This window comes from Phymastichus coffea, unplaced genomic scaffold (genome assembly GCF_024137745.1).
Source record: "Phymastichus coffea isolate CEN01 unplaced genomic scaffold, Cenicafe_Pcof_1.1 PCOF00042, whole genome shotgun sequence".
NCBI lineage: Eukaryota > Metazoa > Arthropoda > Insecta > Hymenoptera > Eulophidae > Phymastichus > Phymastichus coffea.
The window spans coordinates 283,541-293,446 of record NW_026706853.1 but is presented as its reverse complement, the minus strand read 5'-3'; positions in this window follow the sequence as shown (position 1 = coordinate 293,446).

Sequence of the window (9,906 nt, the reverse complement as noted above, 5' to 3'; positions counted from 1 at the left end):
TTAAAAATCCTAATTTTGAAATGGCTGCCAAATATTCAAATGTGAGTTAAAAAATCTGAAAAAATTCACACATACTCTGTGAAACATATGAAACAAATTGGCGTTATTTAAAAAAAAATAAAAATTTTGACTTTGCGCGTTGGTGTGAAATGGGCCATATATATATTTATTGACAAGTGTTGCACTTTGCATCAAAGGGCTATGCCCGTTGATTTGAATATATGAAAAATAACAAATAACAAACACTAATCGACCTTTTAACTTTTTCAGAACGCAAAACATATGCTTGAGGTCATCACAAAGAACTGTGAACGTGAGTATTTTTTTAATGTTGATTGAAGTTGTAAAGGGATAATTCGAACTAGTTATTATTACATTATTCTTTTATAAAATCACGTAGAAATGGGTGCACTCAATTCAATGCTGGCTAAATATCACAACCAAGAGCAGGTGAGGAATGCTGCTCTAATTAAAACAAATCACAAGATCTTCTCAAACATAAGTGTACGTAAAAAAATGATTGATCTCTAGTATTTTATCTGTAATTTTGATATGCAGCGTACTCTGAGTATTCCTAATTCGATAACTTCATTTCAGGACACAGTAAACGATGGACTCCAGCATTTGAGGAGGTCTTTACGTGATACAGTACACTTAGCTAAATACACTACCGATCTCATCATTATGGCACAAACAGTTCATAAGACAATAGAAGTAACAACAGAAAACCGATCGGTACAAATACAATTTGAAAATTTATGTTGTATCGATGAAGTTGATGAGGAGGTCATTAGCGTAAATTTTTAAATCAATATTTATCAGGAAAACGTCGGTCAGAAAGTGGTAATTATCAAACGATTTTTTTTTGTAGGGAAACGTTTCATCGGATGCTCGCGCAAACGCTCCGTCTTTTTGCGAAGACGGTATAGTAATAAGAACTGGCGAAAACTCGGAATTCGAGTTTTCAGATTTAATTGTTCCGGACAATGGTTTGTCGGACAGGAGCAATGTGTCGGAGGACCATAAGTCTCTCCCATTGGTAAGTCTTAATCGTATTACTAAACATTTACAAAAAAATTATTAAAAATAGTCGCAATATCCTCCAATTTATCGTGTTTGACATTATTGTGTGTTACTGTTGTTATTTTGACATTTTTCGCTTCGTGCTTATTTAATTTATTATTTATATATCTCCATAAACTTTCACTATCATTGCCTACTTTACTAAAAACCATTTGCTCATACTTGTTGTGACGGAGAATTTCGGCTTGCCGGCTTCTCCTTTGTCTCTCTCTCGTCCGTTCGTTGCGCCCGGGCTGAGGGTGTATTTGTATACACTCTCATGCCTATATTTTCTCTGTTTGAGGTGCGGCGAACGGGCATTGGCGGAGCTGGAGGCGGTTGATGAGGCGACGATCCGTTGCCAGGATCGTTATGCGTGGGGGCGAGTGGAATGGGGAGAGCGCGGCCGAGGGGGGAAATCGGTAGTATCGTTTGGGCTGGCCGATCGCGTGCGCGCGTTTATTTTGTCGTCGCCGATTTCCGGTTTTTTCCGTTGGTTTTTGGAAGCGGTGCGGTGCTTCGCCACGTCGTTTATTTGTGGATGCGCACCCGGTGTGTGGGCGCGCATCGGTGGTTCCATTTGGTGTGAGTGTGGAGTGAGTGGCTGGGTCGCGCCCAGCCAAGCCTTGCCGCCCAGCACCGGTGTGCGCGGGTAAGAGCGAAGCCCGTACCGCCGGCGCGCGCGCGTTCGGCGAACGAGTCCGACGAGCAGCTGAGCAGCAGCACCAGCAGCAACAGCAGCAACAACAGGGGGTTAGCGGCGGCCAGCTGCAGCAGCAGCAGCAAGCCGCAGCCGTTGGCCGAGAGCGGTCATCTTCGCCCGAGGTCGTCGTTGGGAAGGTCGGTGCCGGTTTTCTCTCTCTCTCTCTCCTTCTCTCGCTCTCTTGCATGTTCAGTGGTGCTCGCGGGTGCAACGGTGCACGTCGGGCAGCGATGCCGGCCCCCGTTGCCGGGTGTTGAGGTCGCGAGTGCGTTCGCGGGCGCTTAGGCTTGAGCGGATTATCGGGCAGTGATTGCCGATAATCCGATTAAGCGGATTAGCGATTTTGTATTAGGCCGATTTGCGAGACGGAGTGTGCGTGCTCCGTCTAGTTATTAATTTGTGTGTCTTTCTTTTATTTTCTTTTATTGTGTTTGTAATAATAAATTTGTAATATATATATTTGTGTCATATGTCACTGCGTCAACCCGTTCGTTTTCCGATTTCCCTTTGATTCGTGCGCGATTGGTACACACGCTCGGTGTGCCATTCAGTCGTGGGAGCATTCGTGCCTCCCGAGCCCTCCTTTTGATAAATATTGTGCGGACGGCCGCGAGCAAGTATCCTAACGAATAGTCGGCTTAAATAATTCCGTTACATTGTATTTAGCATCCTTCACGACTTTACGTAGCACACTATCATACCTTTTATAATTCTGTTTAAGTCTCATATTCATCGGTTGGTTGCGCCACATTTTGTAAAGAAATTCTTTGGTATTACATGAAATCTTTATTTCTTTGGTTATCCAATTTTTATGCGTTAATTCCTTACTTTTTCTTCGTTGGCACATTTCCTGGTCGCTTTGTTTACAAAATTTTTTATATCAGTAATTATTACATTGCATACCTTCTCTGGATCTTGCATTGACAATAAATTTTGCCATTGTTGCTTCGAAGCGATATATTTCAATTTTTCGTAATCAATGTAATTTGTTTGTATATTCTTTTCAGTCGAAGAACTTTCTATATCAAGTGCAACAATCAGCGGTAGATGGTCCGTAAAAAATTGTTTGACTTTGTAAGGATTGCAATTAATGTCGGTTTTTAGCAAAAACATTGTCAACACAAGAACCCATATTCTTATTTGCTTCATTTGGCTTCGTAATTTTATTGAATAACGGTATGTACTGATATTCTAGAAAATTTGACAAATACTCGTCCGAATTATCATCTAGTACAAGCAAGTCGGTATTAAAATCATCCAAGATAAAGTGAATTTTATTATTTTTGTTTAACTTAACATATTCCTTAATATCCCTAATGAACGTTGTTTTGCTATAATTGTTGCATCTGTAAACTCCCGAGATTTTGATTTTAGTATTTTTACTTAAATTTATATTGCAACTCAATACGTTTAGACTCTTAACTTTGTAACGGGGAACTTATTCGGGGCGAAAATAAGTAATTTATCCGTTAGAGAAAATGGTGTATTGCGTTGCGAGGCTGACCGCCGCCTCGATTTGCTCGTTCGGACAGCTTCAGTCGTCTTACCGCTCGCCCCAGAGCCCGTGAAAATCCACACGTGCGAAACACGTGTGGCGATCCGGGTTGCCCACTGACTCAAGGTCGGGCAGGTTCTGTTATGGGCGATAGGAGAGGAAAACCAAAGGGCATTAAAAAATTAATTTCAATCGAGTATCACCAGATTCACAAATTTATTTCTCTTTGTTCAATAATACTAAGTTCAATAATACAAAGAGAAAGTTACGGCCGAGAGATTTCGCTAGAAACTTCGCGTTCGCGATGGGAGAGAGAAAAAACACGCACTATCTAATTTTATAATCGGTCGCACGCAATTACAAATGTTGTCGGAGACTTACGTCGCGGGAACGAGTTGACGCAGATCTCGGCGTGCTGTCGACGATGTCCACGGATCTCGCTGACTCCTTGGTCCTTCTTTTTGGCGCTTTCTTTAGGCGAGGTTTTCACTGCCCGGATTTACAGTTGCCCGCAATCCTCGATTGTCACCTCAGATCGCTCTGGGCAACCAAATATGTTGGGCAGTGAAAGATCCTTTCTTCGCCACTTTTTCCGCCTTCAGAAATGATTCTCCTATAACCAACACTAAGTCGCTCGGAAGTCCTTTTTCTTTCTTTTCTGCAATAGCCTTAGCGTCGTACTTTTCTAGCTGCCGGAGTGACCGCACGCGATGCTCTCCTCTCTCGCCGCCTTGCACACGCCGGCCGCCGGCCAGAGAGCTTCCGAAAACTTCTTTGGACATCTATTAATGTTTGTGGGTTTATATATATCGAATGGGTGAAAATCGAGGGAAAGCGCGGAATCGAGACGGGACCAAGTGGAAACGGTTTTTTAGCCAAAAATAAGCATGTAAATCGGTGTTTCATTTTTACCGCTCGTTTGAGGTTATTCAATAATAACCTAATAAACCAATAACCTTTTTGGGACTTGTAAAAATTTCCATGACGGAATAAACCAATAACCTTTTGCGGACTTGTCCAAATTCCGGTGGTCGAATAAACCAATAACCTTATTCGGACTTGTCGATATTTCGATGACCGAGTAATCCAATAACCTTGTCGAAACTTGTCGAAATTTCGGCAAACTGGATAAACCAATAACCTTTTCCGGTCATGTCAAGGTTTCGGCTAAACGGATAAACCAATAACCTTATTTGGACTTGTCCAAAATTCGTTCATCGAATAAACTAATAAACCTCTTTTTTTTCCATTTTTGTTGATTTTTTTGAACCTCGCAAAAGCAATGCGTATGGACTTGACACATCTGATTTATGTAACTTGTTGTGTTAGTCGCACATTATAATCCCTTAGGCCAATGAACAAATCAAGTCAAATAACCCAATAACCCAAGTAGACCCGTATTCCAAGCAAACCAGGCCAACAAGGTTATTGGGTTATTGGGTTCCCGCGTAAAAATCGAAACTATTGGCAATATATTGCGGAAATATTGGCAAAAAGTATTAGAGATATATTGCCAATATATTCCCCATATATATTGCATGGCTATTGCCAATATTTACCTTGTGGTCTATTAGCAAAATATTGCCAATAGTTACTAGATGAGCCAGAATTTAGCAACTATTGGCAACATATTGGCAACAGTTATGTTGTTATAAATTTCTCCAATATATCGGCAATATTTTGGTAATTTTTTCAAATAAATCCTCCACGATAGCTTGCCAATATATTGGCAACACATCGGCAATATTCAATATATTCGCAATATAATATTGCTTCACTCTTGCCAATATTTTGGTAACATTTATTATTTTTTTCATTCGCTTTTTTTACAAATTAAGTACACACAAAGATAATAGAGCATTGTAATTTTATTTCAAAGCAAAGGTAAGTAAAGTATAAATAAAAAAATCAAATAAGTTTACAGTATATGCATTACAAAGTACGTATGAGTCAACAATTTTTACAATCATTCATTTTCAACACTATTAACTGGTTCTATAATATAATCAGTATCTACATTTTGAATTTTAATGTGATAGCAAATATTTATCAAACTTTCTATTTTCACGACTTTATAATTTCCATTTATCGCAATACATTTATTTACTAAATATAAAGTACCACCCGGCAAGTCTATCGAAAATGGATTTTGAACTACGATTTCCTGAACGATCGCATAATGTTTTCCTGGACACATACATAATTTATTACATTTACAATTCGTAATACGTATAAAATTTTGAATTATACCAAATTCAACTAAATCATTGAAAACATACTTGACATAAAACGATTCGGTTTTCTTGTTAATATCGACTTTTTTAGATGTATACAAAATATTGTTTTTATATAACTTTGAAAAGACCAAAACATTTTTATCGGTCCAATTATTATTTACTAAAATTTCATGCATGTATTCAGGCTGATTTTTTAATATATAGCCAACTATAGAAATACTATCATCAACTTTTGTCAATTTTAATTTTCTCGTAGGCGATAAAATGTTGTTGCAAAGTTCTGAAGCTTCTTCATTTCCTTCTAACCATTTATTTTTGAAAGTATATACTGACATATGCATACTTAAATTTGAAATGATTTGCAAATGTGGAAATTTACTTCCACGTACCATTGCTTTTAATTTTCCGTTTAAATCCTCTAGAGGAAAGCATGAGGTAGTAAAGAGAGGGCCAAAACGACGTATCATTAAAGCTAAGTGTCTCAATAGGTGTAAATTACAACTCATAAATTTTAATTCATACAAATCTTCAAATTTTTTAATAAATTTTTCGAAAGATTTATCTGCTAATTCTATCATTCGATCTGTGATTTTCTCTTGCAATAATAATTGAAGTCCCAATACTAAATACATATAATGATTGAAATAGTCTTCAGGCAAGATCCCGTTCAAGACCGGTAATGAAAAATATAAAGCCCAATTTTTTAGTTCAGAAGCTTTCCAATGTCAATAGTGGGTTTTTATCGGCCTTGGTCGCCTTGCTACAAAGCAAGGTGGCTTTATTGTGCATAATCTATAATCGACAACTTCTACTAAATTATAAAATGAAAATTTTTCACCAATAAATTTTGCATCGAACCATAGTTGACCGACTCGTTTTACAATTCCTTCGAACGCACAATGCATTATGTCGATAGCTGTGGAAGTTATGTATCTGGGTACATATTGTGACATAATTGAAGGCCCTTTTACTCCACATACTATCGCATTCGCTTCTACGGCTAATCTCACATTATTCAGTGTCTCCGTGTCAGTTCGAAGCTGCACTTCTTTTCTGTAAGGGTATACGCGAGTTTTTGCTACAGTGATACCAGGTTCCAAACAAATTTGACATCCGAATCTACCATTGTATTGGTTCATCGCAAGAAATAAAGCTTTCGCAGGTAAGTCAGCTGTTCCGCAAGCAATTATACTTCTAATTACTGTAGCTTTACGCAAATCGCCTATATGAATTTTAATGCCTTTATAAATTTTCCTGAGAGATTCTGTGAGTGGTCTTAAAAATAAATTTGGGTTCGGTTTCTTTTCACCGAACCATAACGCAACTAACAGAACATTTTCTACTTTATATCGTAATGCATAAGGCAACTCTAAAATTATTAAAAAAAAGCCCCAAATGCTATACTTTGAAGAATTAAATATTTTTACACCATCAGTGTACCAAAGAAAAGAAATGTTATTTTTTTCTGAAAGAATTTGGCCTTCCTGCGCGATTTGTTTATATATTTCACCATCATATATATCATGATATTCACCATTTGGGGCAAAACGAACACCTGTGTTATTAAGACTGTTATAAAAATCTTTGCGATCGTACAAACTTTCAAGTTGCGGAATTATCGGAATTTCAAGGTAGTAATTTTCGTCTACAATAACGTCGCAATGACAGTATACGTCGTTGTCGGTAACCTCATCGATTTCGATCGATTCATCAGTGTCGACATTATTGACGATATTATTTAGTGGCGCCTGACATTTCTCGCAATAGTAATGCTTTTTGAATTCTGTCAATCCATCGTCAAAGTATTTTTTGAACTGATGATAGGTAGTTGGGCACTTATGCGGCTTAGTAAAACACAGCCCAAACAATTTTAACAGATCTGCAGCGCACGTTTTAGTAATGTGATGTCGCAGAATAATAGTAGCAAAAATAATAACAAACGCTCGTACAGTCATCGTAGATCCAGAGAATAGTTTTTCTTCATTGTTGGATCGCTGATGGTAACTGTTTTGCCTGACATCTTCATTACTTGAATCGCTGCTACTTTCGCTAAAATCGTCATCTTCTACATCACTTCCATAATTATCTATACGAAAAAAATGTATAAGTAAATATGAGTGCCAAAAATATGAGGAATAAGTTTTCAAATAAATGTACTTTCAATATTGAAAGTAATAGAGAGTAATATCGAAAGCTCGTTTGCTCAGTCGATATCACGTTCGAAAATGGATATCTTTGATATAACTCAACTTTATTTCCTATCCATGGACATTTCTTTAGTTATCCTACTTTGGGCTTTTTTTAAATAAATAAAAATAAAACTCCTGACATTTGAAAAATGTACCAGAGTAAGTGAATGAATCACATGGGATTCAATTTTTTTTCGTGAATGATGAAAGCGAATGATTAGCGCGCGTCATGAACTTGTAATTGGGCATATTGAAACGGGTGCCATCGCTTACAACAACGAAGCTCGCATTTAAATTCTCTCGACTATACTCGATATGACAAAGGTTATATGCACGTAGGTGTTCCGTGTGCATGTGCAATGTGTATGCGCCAGCAGCAGCAGTAGCAGCTATAGCGCACTCAGCGTGGCGGCGACGGCGACAACAAAAAAAAGCTCTCAGCTAACCGCGAATGCCGCGATATGCGTGCCCAGTGCGCGCTCTTCGAAAGTAATGCTAATGCTGCCAATTTTCTTACATTCAAAATGTATACCGTACGTACCTGTTGCCTTCATATCACACTTTGAAATATATTTCGTTTCGATAAAAGAAGGTTGTAACAATATTTGTAAATTTAAAAGTTGTTGTACCGTAATCAAATTTTGGCCAACTCATTGGATCGGTATTTGCATCGACATCCATGTCGGAGCAATCAAATAGCTCATTGAAATCATCATTTTTGACTCGAACATCATAGCGATTGTCCAACTAAATGAATGTTTAATTTATCATCTTCATATTTATTCTTTCGTAAAGCTAATGTATTTAGACATCATACTTACATTAATGGATGTAGTCATGCAATCTGCAGTTTCATTTAAATCACTTTTCATAAACTTTTCTAAGCGATATTGGACCAGTGTAGAATACTCTGCGAAATAATTCTTGATTTTTGGCATTTTTATTAATATTTTTATTAACAAAATTAAGTATATGGAACTATGTCATTTCAGGGTAATCAAGAGGTTAATGTATTGGAATTCGTTTTTTGTCACGGCTGCACCGTTTTGTTATTGTTATTGTTTTTTTCTAAAGTTAACTGAGGTTAGTTGGTTAAATAACGCTAGAGATAAAAAGGGAAAAAAGCTCTGAACTATAGTTATTTTCTTGCGGAAAAATGTTCGCGCTAATACTATGGACCGGTTATAATACCACGAGCACGATCGATATCAATCAATTAGTACCTGATAAAGAAGAAGGGGAAGAAACTATGGCCAGATACAGCGATGGAAAATTGTATCAAGTAAAAATTATTCGCAAAAATGGTAAAATAAACTAAAATAAATACGTATTTTTCAACAACTTTATTTCAAGCTTTCATCAATTTCAATTTTTTTTCTAAATTATGCAATGTAAATTCTAAAAACAATAATATTCTCAATGTAGTTGATGAACACTATCTAAGATCTCTAGCTGTGAGCACTGATGGAGAACTAATTCCAAGAAAAGGCAACTCCCAAAAAAAGATAGCTTTATGTGAACAAAAATACTTGAAGCAGAAATTGATTCTTGAGAAAAATAAATTGGAAGGAAAAAAACAAGCTACTAATGTATCATTATTAGACTCTAAAAGTGTTTTTCAAGATTCTGATAGCGAAAAAGAAGAGATTCCCCCGGTAAAAATGGAAAAGACTTATCATTCTTTATTATTTATTGTAAATATATTATATATCCTAGGACGTGGATTTTGATGAAAATGTACCAAGTGCAGTTGTGAAATCAGCCTACGACGGCAAAAATCAGCGCCCAAAACGATTTGTAGTGAAAAAGAGACGCGATAGCATATATGAGTGGGGCGGAACATCGACTCGAGTATCAATTAACAATCGAAATACTTATTACATCCTTTTTATTCAATTAATTTAAATGTAACCCGTAATATTATCTATTATAAACAGAACGTGAGAATTACTAGTGAGCAGTCGATTGCTAAGAAAACTAATAGTGCATTCTTTGAAAAAAACCAAGAAGGGTCGATGCAAACGATCGCAACTGGCTTTAAAGAGAAAGGCATAGCCTCAAATATTACTAACAAAACAGTACAGGTATTGTGTATTTGTTATGAATAATTATTTCGGTTTTACGATTTTTTCGTTATTCAATGATTGTTTCATGACAGAGATCGTTTCTTTAGCTCTCCTTAACAGTATTATTATTTTGAAATGTAATAAAATTAACAAT